Consider the following 12,207-nt stretch of genomic DNA (forward strand, 5'->3'; position numbering starts at 1 on the left):
ATTTAAAATAGTAGTGCAAATTATTGACGGATTGGACAGTGTTTTATAAAATAAACGTTCCATTTCCATATTAGAAATAATATCTCAGAGATATAATTTTATGATGCTCCTAAAATGTCAGCAGGGAGATTTTCTTCTTGTTTGTATCACTTATTTAAACGATATGTATACTTATGAGTCAATTTACTCGTACATCCATACAATGAAATATGATTCAGTAGTAAAAAAAAAAAAAAAAAAAACAAGCTACAGATATGTTCTGTACCGTGGATGAACTCCAAAAATACTATGCTCAGTTTTAAAAAGTCCAGACAAAAGAGACCATGTTATGTGATTCTATTTATACAAAATATCCAGAAAAGGCAAAGCTATGAAGACAAAAAGTAGATTCATGGGTGACTGGGGGGGGGGGGGTGTTAAAGGGGTGGGTAGGGTAGGGAGACAATGGAGAATAGTAGTAAATGTATCCATTGGGGTGATGAAAGTGTTCTAAAACAGATCGATGGTGCAGGTTGCACAACTTTGTCAATTTACTAAAAAAAATCAATAACTTGAAAGGGATGAATATACAATATGTAAAATATGATAATATAGCGATATTTTTTAAGTCAATTTAGGTCTCTGAAAGTTTTTCAACATTCTTAAGGCTGCAGGAAGTTCCAGGGAGACATGAACATCTTTCATGGGCAAAGTGGGATTGTTTTAAAGATTTTATTTGCTTAATCATAAGAGACCCACAGAGAGAGAGGCAGAGACACAGGCAGAGGGAGAAGAGGCCCTATGCAGGGAGCTGGACGTGGGACTCGATCCCAGGACCCCAGGATCATGCCGTGAGCCAAAGGCAGACTCTCAATCACTGAGCCACCCAGGAGCTCCAGGATATTTTCTGAAATAAACTCCTAAAAGTGTTACTGCTGGTTCAAATATATGCACCTATGTATACAGATCGAAAATTAGACTCTAAAAATTTAGTTCTGATTAATTTTTAGCAGCAGAATATGAGAATGTTTGCTTCCTTAGCCATTGGATAGTGTCCTTTTAAAAATTCCTGTCAAACAGTGTATGTTCTCATTCATTTGGGGAATATAAATAATAGTGAAAGGGAATATGAGGGAAGGGAGAAGAAATGTGTGGGAAATATCAGAAAGGGAGACAGAACATAAAGACTCCTAACTGTGGGAAACGAACTAGGGGTGGTGGAAGGGGAGGAGGGTGGGCTGTGGGAGTGAGTGGGTGACGGGCACTGAGGGGGACACTTGACGGGATGAGCACTGGGTGTTATTCTGTATGTTGGTAAATCAACACCAATAAAAAATTAATTTATTTAAAAAAATAAAATAAATTATAAATAAATAAATAAAAATAAAAAAATAAAAATTCCTGTCAAAAACTAAACTAACCTAAACTAAAATTAAAATAAAATAATAATCCCTGTCAATTTGAAAGGTGGAAAATTATATTCATTGTTCAAATTTACAACTGTTTGAATCCTCATGAGGCTGGATAATTTTTCTATATTTAGTAGCCATTTGTGTTGTTGTTGTTCTATCTCTATCTCTTGGTTTTTGTTGTTGTTGTTGTTTTCCCAGAATTCTTAAGAAGAAAGCTTGAGTTCATTTTCCGCTCTCCTGGAGCGAAGATTCAAAGTAGAGTTTGGAATCCAAGCACCAGCCAGTGAGGCAGACCACAGGGCTTGTGACTCAGGTCAGAGGCAGTTCTGGATCATTTTCCATCACCTTCAAGAACTTGATCGACTCTTGAAGCACAATCAAATTTCTTGGATACAGATAGCCCTTGAACACATAATTTCATAGAAAACTTCAAAGAGTTCCCTGTGCCTTTTCTGAGGAGAAAGACAAGCTCAGAGGTCTTGGAGGCAGTAATCAGATAAGTACCTCCCTATTGAACTAAGCATCAGGCTTGCAATAGAATCTTTGCAAGATAAATTTAAATCACAATGAAGTCTTGTGTAACATTAAAAAGGAGTCATGAGACTGTGGCAGGCATCTGAGCAGTCCTCAGGATTCCCTTATCTTGACTACTCAATTTCCTTCCCTCCTTCCTGCCTTCTTTCCCTCTATCCCTCCCTTTCTGTCTCCCTCCTCTCCTCCCTTTCCCCTTCTTTCCTTCCTTTGTACCTTTAGCTTCCTATTTGGGAATACCTGTACAAAGTATTGTGGGAGTTTTTACAAAAAGGAAGATAGTAAACCCTGTTCCAAAGGTGTACATAGGACATGCATTCAGAAAATTATTTATAAATTAGTCCTTTTCTTTTGAAAGAAAAATTGTTCAATGTTTTGATACCAGTACTCTCTACAACCTAGTAAAAAGCTATTCGAAGGTGAATTATTGTTTAGATTTTTGTATATGTAAAAGTAACAAATGTTTGTTTTGAAAACTTAAGCAATATAAAACCACATAAAGCAAAGTAAAAGTGGCCCCATGCATGCGCAATAACGTGGGTAAAAAGACACAGACATCCCGTTCCCCAGAGTAAGAGTGTGAGTGTGCCCCTACAAACATGTCCCCATGTGTGGACACATCTGTAACATATACATAGCAAAATGCAGCATGAGCTTTCTTTAATCTTGACATCTTGGCTAAAGCTCCAAAGCCAAGGCCCGTCTCCACAAAGCCACACATTGTGAATAGTGTCAATGAGCTGTCTCAATTTCCTTCAGCCTTATAGTGTTGGCAAAACTGGTCCTTCCACCTTACCCCCACCACTCCATCCATCCTCCAGAAGCAGGTCAGCCTCATGGAAGGAGAAAGGGAATCATCCAGGTAACTAAGTGCAAGCCTGACGAAAGGTGCTTTGTCAGGAACAGGGATGCTGGCCTCTAGTCCCCAAACCAATCCATGGGAGGGTTGCGTGAGCACCAGGCATAAGGAAGGAGGTTGTCTACCTGCATGCTTACTCAGCCATGAGACCGCATGGAAGAGCCTGCTCTGTACCCCTTAGCATGTGAGCACACGAGGATGGGAACCTGCTTTTCCTGTCTCACCTACTGCTGAGTGTCCACAAGGCTGCCTGTGATGGCAGAGCAAGGAGAGGGGACAGCACCAGCGCAAGGGGCCCAGCCACTGTCAGCACAGTGAGTTGTGGTCTGAGTCCCTGGTGATGAGGAAAATACAAGTGCAAATATTGAAACAATGGTTTAAAACAATGGGGTTTGCAAAACAATTTTCTGAATTCGGAAAATTCTGTGTTGACAACAGTCAGTGGGAAAGGGGTCTCTTAGACATCAGATCTAAGTCTGCAAATTAAAATATCTTCTTTAGAGAAATATTGGTAGTATCTACCAAAATTATAAAGCCTTTTCACCTAGCAATTCCACTTCTAGCAGTCAATCTTACAAAATAACAACAATATTCTTCCAAGGCTGTTGGGAGACTTTGAATACATCCAGACAAGGACTTGCACCAAGGGAATGGCAGTGAGGATGAAGAGGAAGACGGGCATGAAGACGGGTAATAGGTAGAATTAACAGGGTTTAGAGGCTGCCACGGATCTAATTTTGTCCCTCAGAAAGACGTACTGAAGTCCCAGGACCCATGAATGTGACCTTATTTGGAAATAAAGTCTTTGTAGATGTAGTCCAGTTTAGGTCGAGGAAGCCAAGGTAAGGTCACACCAGTTATGGGGAGTCCTAAATCCAGTACAGCTAGTGTCCTCATAAGAAGAAGAAGAGAGACGCAGAAGCCCAGGAGAATGTCATGTGATGACAAAGACAGAGGTTGGAGTGTTGCATCTCTAAGCCAAGAAATGCCAAGATTATCAGAAACTAAGAGAAAGGTGTGGGGACAGATTCCCCCCTCGAGTCTTCGGGCAGAGCGTGGGCCTGGAGCCATCTTCACTGGGGACTTCTTCGGGTCTGTAAGACAGTAAATTTCTGTTGGTTTAAGCAACACATTTGTGATTTTTTTTTAAGATTTATTTATTTATTTATGACAGAGAGAGAGAGAGAGAGAGAGAGAGAGAGAGGCAGAGACACAGGCAGAGGGAGCAGCAGGCTCCATGCACCGGGAGCCCGACGTGGGATTCGATCCCGGGTCTCCAGGATCGCGCCCCGGGCCAAAGGCAGGCGCCAAACCGCTGCGCCCCCCAGGGATCCCCTATTTGTGATCATTTAAGGTGGCCCAGGAAGCTAATACAGAGGCCAGGCTGTGGGAGCCGCCGGGAGGAGGGAGGAATCCAGGTGACCGGTGTGTCCAGCCTGGGCCACTGCGCAGCTGCGGTGGCCGCGAACCAACCTTGGTAACGGGTGGAGGAAGCAGGGCAGCCGGGTCCGGCGGGGGCGGGGCGGGGGCGGGGCTAAAAATAGTCCATTGTGTGTAAACACCACATTTTGTTCACACAATCATCTGTTGATAGTTCCCTGAACTCTTACTTCATTCTTCAGGAAACAGCATTTTAATTTTCCTTTGAGAAATTTCCTCCTCCCATTGGGTAAAGTCTGCTAGTCGGCTGGTCGGCTAGAAGGTGTAAGGTGCTCTGGGCAGGGGGCGCCTGGGCTACTCATTTGGTTAAGTGCCCAACTTGGTTTCTGCTCAGGTCATGATCTCAGAGTTGTGAGATCAAGCCCCCCATCAGCTCCACACTGGCTGTGAAGCCTGCTGAAGACTCTCTTCTCCCTCTGCTCCTCTCTCTCTCTCTCTCTCTCTCTCCCCCTCCCTCTCTATTTAAAAAAAAAAAAATGCTCTGGGCTGAGAGCAGCCCAAGCAGCTGTTCTCTCCTAGAATAAAAAGCAAGACGATAAATAGAATAAAAATGGGATTTTTTTTTTTTTGTAATACACAGCTATAACCAAGCAAAACTAAGTAGTGGTTTTGGCTACATAGAAACGTTTCAGTTTGTATTTATTCCCAAGCCCTGGCTTCCAGTTTTCCCTAATTTATGTGACTTACACGACAGCCAATACCAGATTCTGCTGCTAAAAAATCAGAGAACTCTACACTTATCAAAACCAAATGAATGGCACCCCACTTCTACAGCCTCCATTCAGGCTATGGACATGAGATCTTTTCCCCTAAAAGAATGTACTCAGTGTTTATTTTTATGTTACTTATTCTACTATTTATTCTACTCTATTCTATTATCTACTCCACATAGATTTGTGTGGAGAAGATACAGAGTGTAGGAGGTAGGGAGAAGGAAAAAAACAGGCTAGGAGTTTGCTGCCATGTTTTTGCCCAATAGATGAACTTGAATCTCCTTAAGGAATCTACTGATCTTCATTTTTGCTTTTTATGTCAAACCTGGGCTACTGTGGAAGGACTTATTTGGAAGCTGTGTAACTCCGCACAGTCTGGTGTCCCTAGATGCCTTGGGAGGCATAGATATGTATTTCCAGAACAACCTATGTTCATCAGTGCTCTACAAGCTGATGAACGGCCATACTCCTGCTTTTGCCTACTGAAAATCTTTAATTTCTCTCAAAATATTCATTCATTCAATAAATAATTGTTGAACACCTGAAATCTACCAGCACTGGGGTTGCTAGGGATCCAGCAGCTAACAGGACAGACACACTCTGGGTCCTTGTGAAGCTCACCTTTCTAGTGGGAGAGAGACCAAAGATAATGAACTAGCCAAGCAAAACTATGTAAAATTCTAACTCAGCTAAGTGCTCTGAGAAGCTCTGAAAGAGGATGTCACCTTGTCAGGATTGCAGACCAGGCTTCCCGGGGAAAGGGTGATTGACCTGAGTTTCAGAAGATTAAGTCGAATAAATAGGAGATGCCAAAGTAGTGGAACAGCAGGAAGCTGAATTGGGGCCGAAGAATAGGCACTGGCAAAAGTTCGACAGTTGGAAACATCCTGGCATCTCTGTCTCAGAAAACTTCAGTTCTTCCATCTTATTTTACCTAATAGTTTTCTTTTTTTTTTTTTTAATTTTTATTTATTTATGATAGTCACACAGAGAGAGAGAGAGGCAGAGACACAGGCAGAGGGAGAAGCAGGCTCCATGCACCGGGAGCCCGATGTGGGATTCGATCCCGGGTCTCCAGGATCGCGCCCTGGGCCAAAGGCAGGTGCCAAACCGCTGCGCCACCCAGGGATCCCCCTAATAGTTTTCATATGGATTTTTTTCCACAATGCTTTAAGATACCCTATCTAATGTTGAACTCACAGCTGCCACGCTAGACTGGTTTTGGCTGGGTCCCAGCTTCTGCAGCCCATTTCTCCATCCACTTCCTTCCCTTCTTCCACACATGCGCCATCCACTTGAACTTGACAAATAGGCTGAGCATCCTCTGGGCTGAAAAATAAGGCATTAAAGGAGCTTCCAGTTCAAGTCAACGTGGTGGTTCATTTAACCCTGACCTTGTGCCTTGGTTCTGATAACCAGGTCGTGGAGATAAGACTGTTTTGCCTGCAGGCCTGGTGACAGGTCCCCCTCTGGGTAACCTGGTGCTCCGAGCACTGTTTAGCATTAGGGTTCTGTCTTGTTTTTTTCCTGTCTCCCTGCTGGGAATCGGAGCCCCATTTGTGAATTCCAGCAGGGCCTCTCTGTCTACAATATGTCCTGAGGCCACTCCCTGCTTTCCAGAGTTTGGGAACTTCTCCTCTGTATTTCCAGTTACAAGGGGTGGCCCCTGGTAAGAGAGGTGCCCTTTTGGCTCCCAGGTGGTCATGGCCACAGGGTGCTCTCACTTCCTAGGCCAGCAGTCCTGGGTTTACGGCCCTTAGGCATCAGCCCCACTCCCTTTGCGGACATGCAGCATGGGGGCCTGGCTCTTTCTAGTCTTCTACAGTTAGCCAGGCCGTGCCACAGTCATACCAGACCCCAGACTGAACCACAGCTGGGTACCCCCTACCCCCTAATCCAGGGCTCTACACTCTCCATGCACATCCTATAAATAAAACTAGCTATGTTAACTAGGATTTGTGAACTCTGATTCATATGTAAAAAACAATTTGTGATTAGAGAAAGATTTTATTTTCATTACTCAAGGAGCACTAAGATGGTCAGTATGTATTTCTTTAGCCGGTCAAGAAGCATTCACAATGAAGCCATCTTCAGCCTACTGTCATTCATACTGTCTGCAGATTAACAGAAACTGTGAGCCATGAACCAAGAGGGCAGGATCCATGAGGATTCAATTGGTGCATACAAATAGATCCCAAATCTCATGCACTTCCCCTCCGTGAGATTGGCCAGGACTCCAGTGGGGAAGGTTATAGATGGCTGCGGTTCTCTGCCCAGCACTCGGGGCACCTCTCTCCTGCCCTGGGCTCTCCCACCCCAGGACACTGAGGCAGCAGAGAGGGAAACAGCATCAATTCTTCCCAGTAAGGAGCAGCCCCGTGGAAGGAACCAACCAGCTCACAAGGAGCCCATATTTCACCAGCCACCCTAGCAATCATCATACCAGGAGAGCACCTCGGTGTGTGTTAGCCCATACAGAAGGTCAACGCTAAGGATGACTAGCCAAGCTGGACTGTCCCTCAGTTCCTGCTCTATGGCACAATTTGAAGAGAAGATGAGTGTTTCCTAATATGTTTCCCATTCTCTGCCATCTGACCAGAACGAAACCACTCAGCCATTTCCTTGAAAACTACACAGATTACAGAGAGGCCAAGCTCAGAAAATATGCCAGGGAACATTAGTTGTCACCCCACCTCACATGATGTTTCAGAGTCTGTAACCTAATACAAATCCCCATAATCTTAACACTTCATCTTACTTAGCAATACTCAGCGAGAGAAATGCCTGTACAGGTCGCCAGGGATATGAGCTCTGAGTACAGGCTGTTCTGACCGTATCTGAGAAATACCTAAGGCTGGGGGAGGCAGAGGGAGGCGAGGTGGGGAATGTTTGATGATGCAGATATAAAAAAAAAAAAAAATCCAGAGTTGGCACATCAATAAAACATACCAAAAAATAAAAAGAAGGAAGGGGGAGGACAAGGAGGAAGAGGAGGCAGGAAAGGAATGCAAATGAGACAAAGCAAGGAGCCCCCATATTCCCCCCTGGGGTGAAGCGCCCACGTGGGCCTTACACTCACCGTGATGGCTGTCACTGCAAGCCCTCAGTCCAGTTCCATAGCGTATAATAGTGTTTTCTTTTTCAATGATCAACCCCCACCTGCTCAACTTTGGCAAGCAGATGTCACCAGGATGAGAAAAGCTCTGCATGCAAACAAAAGTGGGAGCTGTGGTCCTGGTTCCCTGGACGGTTGCCAAATGCAGTTCAATCATGTCATTCCAGCTGGGGTGGATTCGGGACTGGGGAAAGCTAGGCTAACGCAGGATCCCATTTTCCCTTTAGCTGAAAGCCACTTGCCAGCGGGGTTGGCTGTGCCCACAGCTTGTAAAGGAGCTCCCTCAGGGTGGCCGCGGGTACCCCAGGCAGCCTCCCCCGGGCAGCATCTCCCAGCCGCCAGGAGAATGGCACATGGCACTGACCACCCAGCTGTCGCAAGGACCTGGATAGGATCAAACAGGATGTGGGCATGGTGTGCCCCCAAATCCGGCCAGTTCAAATATGTGCATGGTCTCAAGGCTCAAACAGTATGTGGTAGCCTTAGACATATTTGCATCTTGAAACCCCATGCTGACGTTTTGTAAGGTAAACCCTCCTGGAGAAAGGTAACAGTGTGCAAACATAGTCTATAAAGAATTTAAGACGTTGTTAAAGAAAGTGTTTCTTATGAAATATATGCTTTCAGGGATGTGATTGATCCAGGAAGGCTACCTTTAGTTAAAAACCAGGTCAAGAATACCTGAATGGAAAAACTCCACACTATAAAATAAATATCCACTAGGGCAGCCAGAGGTGCACAGGAGACCAGAAACTCCTGGAAGAAAGCAAATAGGACTGTGAAACTCATCGTGAACCCTAGCTCCACAGAGGAGAGTGAGGGTTGCCAAGTTAGAGACTCTCAGGGCCAGGATGCACTGCTTGTGTCACCCTACCTAGGCACGCCTGGCTTCCTGAAGGAGGCACCCAGGGGACACAGCTCACTCACAGCAATGTTGGGCTCTGCAGAGAGACGTGACACTTACCTGTTTCAAAGCAATTATCTTCTGCAAGTGCCAGAAAGATCAGGTATTCCTGAAGAACGGAATCATCCTCCTGAAAGGGGTGACATCATCACAATCACATTTGATTGAAAGTGCCTCCATGCTCAAAAATACAGTTCCTTTTCTAGAATTCCTGCCTGCCTCTTTCCCACCAGTCAACAGAATCCCAACATTTTCCCTGAAGGATATACCAACTCATGGTCATTTCTACCTTGTTTTATTTATTTATTTATATGAGTTTGTGTCATTTAATTTTGCTTCTGTCCTTTGGTTGTTCTTCTCTCATCCTCCCTGGCTTAGAAACTCTATGAGGTGACATATTCAAGATCTGCTTTTCTTACGTGCTCCATTGCCTGATCCTACAAATACTATGGGCATTTGAAATATTCCCATTGAATACAGTAAGGAAGACACATTAAAAATGAAATGTTTGGGATGCCTGGGTGGCTCAGGGGTTGAGCGTCTGCCTTCGGCTCAGGGCGTGATCCCGGGGTCCTGGATCAAGTCCCACATCGGGCTCCCCACAGGGAGCCTGCTTCTCCCTCTGCCTGTTTCTCTGCCTCTCTCTGTGTGTCTCTCATGAATAAATAAATAAGAAAAATCTTTTTTTTTTAAACGAAAGAATGTTTGAGGAAATCTTTGCTCTAAGTTGTTATTGAAAAGATTCCTTTCAGATATAATACTTTGAGAAAAATATAAAAAATGTCCATTTCCATGTTACACTCAAGGCCATGAACTTCCAGTCCACTTTATCATGCTAGACTAATAAAGGAGTTGGTGGAGTCCTGGTGGGTTAGTTCTGCTCATTTTCTATAGACCTTCTTAATATAATAACACCACCCACTGGAACTCACTTTTTTCATTTCTTCTCTAGAATAAGCCTGGAACCCCCAGAGTGTGGAATTTATCCTAACACTTCCATTTATCCTCATTCATACACTGCTCTGTGAGTACATAGAGTCTTGAGGATCCTCCTGAGGTCTAGAAACCCTATACCCACAGCATCTCATCACTTTTCCTTCAATGGGGCATGTTTTTCTCTCAGAATATACTCACCCAACATCCAAATATTTCCTCACTTAGACTGTAGTGGGTTTTTTTTTTCCTCTTTAAGAGGCAGAAACATGAAATGAAGGGGACCAGAATATGCCACCCTCCTGCCATAGCCACGGGTGTGCTTAGATTCAAGGAAAAAAGCGGAGACTTTGCAGTGGGCAGGATTCCAAGATGATCCCACTTATTCAATCAAACATGAACCTAGGTACTGCTGTGAGGGGACTTTGGAGAAGTAATTAAGGACTCTAATGTGTAGACCTTAAGATAGGGAGATTATCCAGTGGACCTGATTGAGGTAATCACATAAGCTCTTTAAAAGCAGAGTTCTCCAGCTAGTTATAGAAGAGGAAGGCAGAGATCTGAAGCACAGGATTTTGAGACGCTATTGCTATTGCTGGCTTGAAGATGAGGGGGCGTCGGCAAGAAATGTGAATGGCCTCTAGTTGCTGAGAGCCACCAAGAAAAGGGTGACCGGGTGACCTCAGTCCTCCAGCTGCAAATAATTGAATTTTTCCAAGAACAACAACAAAAATTTGGAAACAGACTCCCACCTGGAGTCTCCAGATCAGAAGTCAGAGATTTCAGTCTTTCGAGACCTTTCGTAGAGACTCCAGTCACACCTGAGAGCTGTGAGCTAATATAGGGGTGCTGCTTTAAGTTTCAAAAAAAATACCACTTTGGTACACTGATTATTTTGAACTGAAAGCCCTTGAGAAAAAGCAGACACAGGAAATGCTCTCTGCCCTCCTATCTACCGAAAAGCAGAGCATAAATTCCCATTTTGAAGGTGTCCCCTGCCCTCTGCTATCCCAGGAAGAGAACAACCCTTACCATGGAAACAGAGACAGGACCTAGGCGAGTCTCCAAAAATGAGCTTTACTAAATACCCCTCATCCAACATTTTTGTTGCTCCGTTTGTTTACCTTCCTACGATTTATGACCCCCTCGAAGCCCAAAGCCCCTTTCCTGTATTTAGTCTCTCCTTCATAATTTGTTGCCCTCTATTTAAATGATATATAATTCCCCCAACCCCAAGTCTAACTGCTATTTTGGGTTTTCATTTTTGAGGGGGCAGGGGAGCCCCCAATGTCTGTGAAATTAAAAATAAAATCTGAATGCTTTTTCTTTTGTTAATCTGTCATTTGTAAGTTTAATTTACAGGCTCTAGGGACAGAACATAAAAAGGGAGAGGAAACGTTTTTCTGCCTTAAAGATATAAGATAAAAAACATGGTCACTTAGTTTTTGTTTCTTAGGCATGGATTAAATTCAAAACTTTACACTTGGCATAATCATAGAACTACTTAGGAATAAAGAAGAAGGAGGGGGTGGCTTCAGGGTTTTCAAGAACTAAAGGTAGAAGTTGTAGATGGCATGTCCAAGTTGTGGCCCCAGAGACTTTTCTGGCACATCACATCATCTCTTTGTTAAATCGTCAGGTCATTGCACTAGAAGCCTTCATTTTCTAAGATATGAATTTATTGTGTTAGTGAGTTTAATCCAAAACACTTAAGTCAGTATATTTGTTTTTAAATTCCTATAAAAATGTCAGTTCATGTTCCCAACTGATATTTTCTTATTAGATTGATTTATTGGCACCTACTGTCTCTCAATTTTCAACAATGAAGTGTTTTCTACTCTTTCAGATCCCAGCCCCACACTTTGGAGAGCATTACAAAAATTCTAGAACTTATTCCAGAAGTTACAAGGCAGTGACACAACCCCTGCCTTCCAGTTACACAGCGTAGCCTAGATTTCTAGGGAGTGGTGCTCAAGGGACCACATTTAATGAACTCTGACTACACTGGAACAGTGGACCGGGCCAGGCTGCATCTGTGAGTGGTGGGCTGAGCCCCTGGCTCCATTCCTTACCATTTGGGCCACAGCCCTCAGCTGAGAAATAAGAACCTGGCAACAGATTTTGTACTGTCTAATGAGCCAGGACACCTGGCTCTTGTATTTTTTCTTTTTTTTTTTTTAACTTTTTATTTAAATTCCAGTTAACATGCAATGTAATATTAGATTCAGGTGCATATGCTTGTTTGTGGGATGAATGTGCCTACTCAGAAATCAGTAAAGACTAACATAATTATTACCACTTGGCTTCAGCCTCATCATAAA

General features: G+C 43.7%; 1 long non-coding RNA gene across 1 annotated transcript; it reads right to left on the reverse strand.

The window, feature by feature from the left end:
- Positions 1 to 1,439: 1,439 nt before the first annotated feature.
- On the reverse strand, positions 1,440 to 9,128 carry LOC119870651. The gene is made up of 4 exons (XR_005353052.1): positions 9,014 to 9,128; positions 8,014 to 8,137; positions 6,135 to 6,263; positions 1,440 to 3,875 (listed from the first exon to the last, which is right to left on the reverse strand). It is a non-coding gene; the product is annotated as an uncharacterized LOC119870651 (long non-coding RNA).
- Between the last annotated feature and the right edge of the window lie 3,079 nt (positions 9,129 to 12,207).

This window comes from Canis lupus, chromosome 1 (genome assembly GCF_011100685.1).
Source record: "Canis lupus familiaris isolate Mischka breed German Shepherd chromosome 1, alternate assembly UU_Cfam_GSD_1.0, whole genome shotgun sequence".
Taxonomy (NCBI): Eukaryota; Metazoa; Chordata; class Mammalia; order Carnivora; family Canidae; genus Canis; species Canis lupus.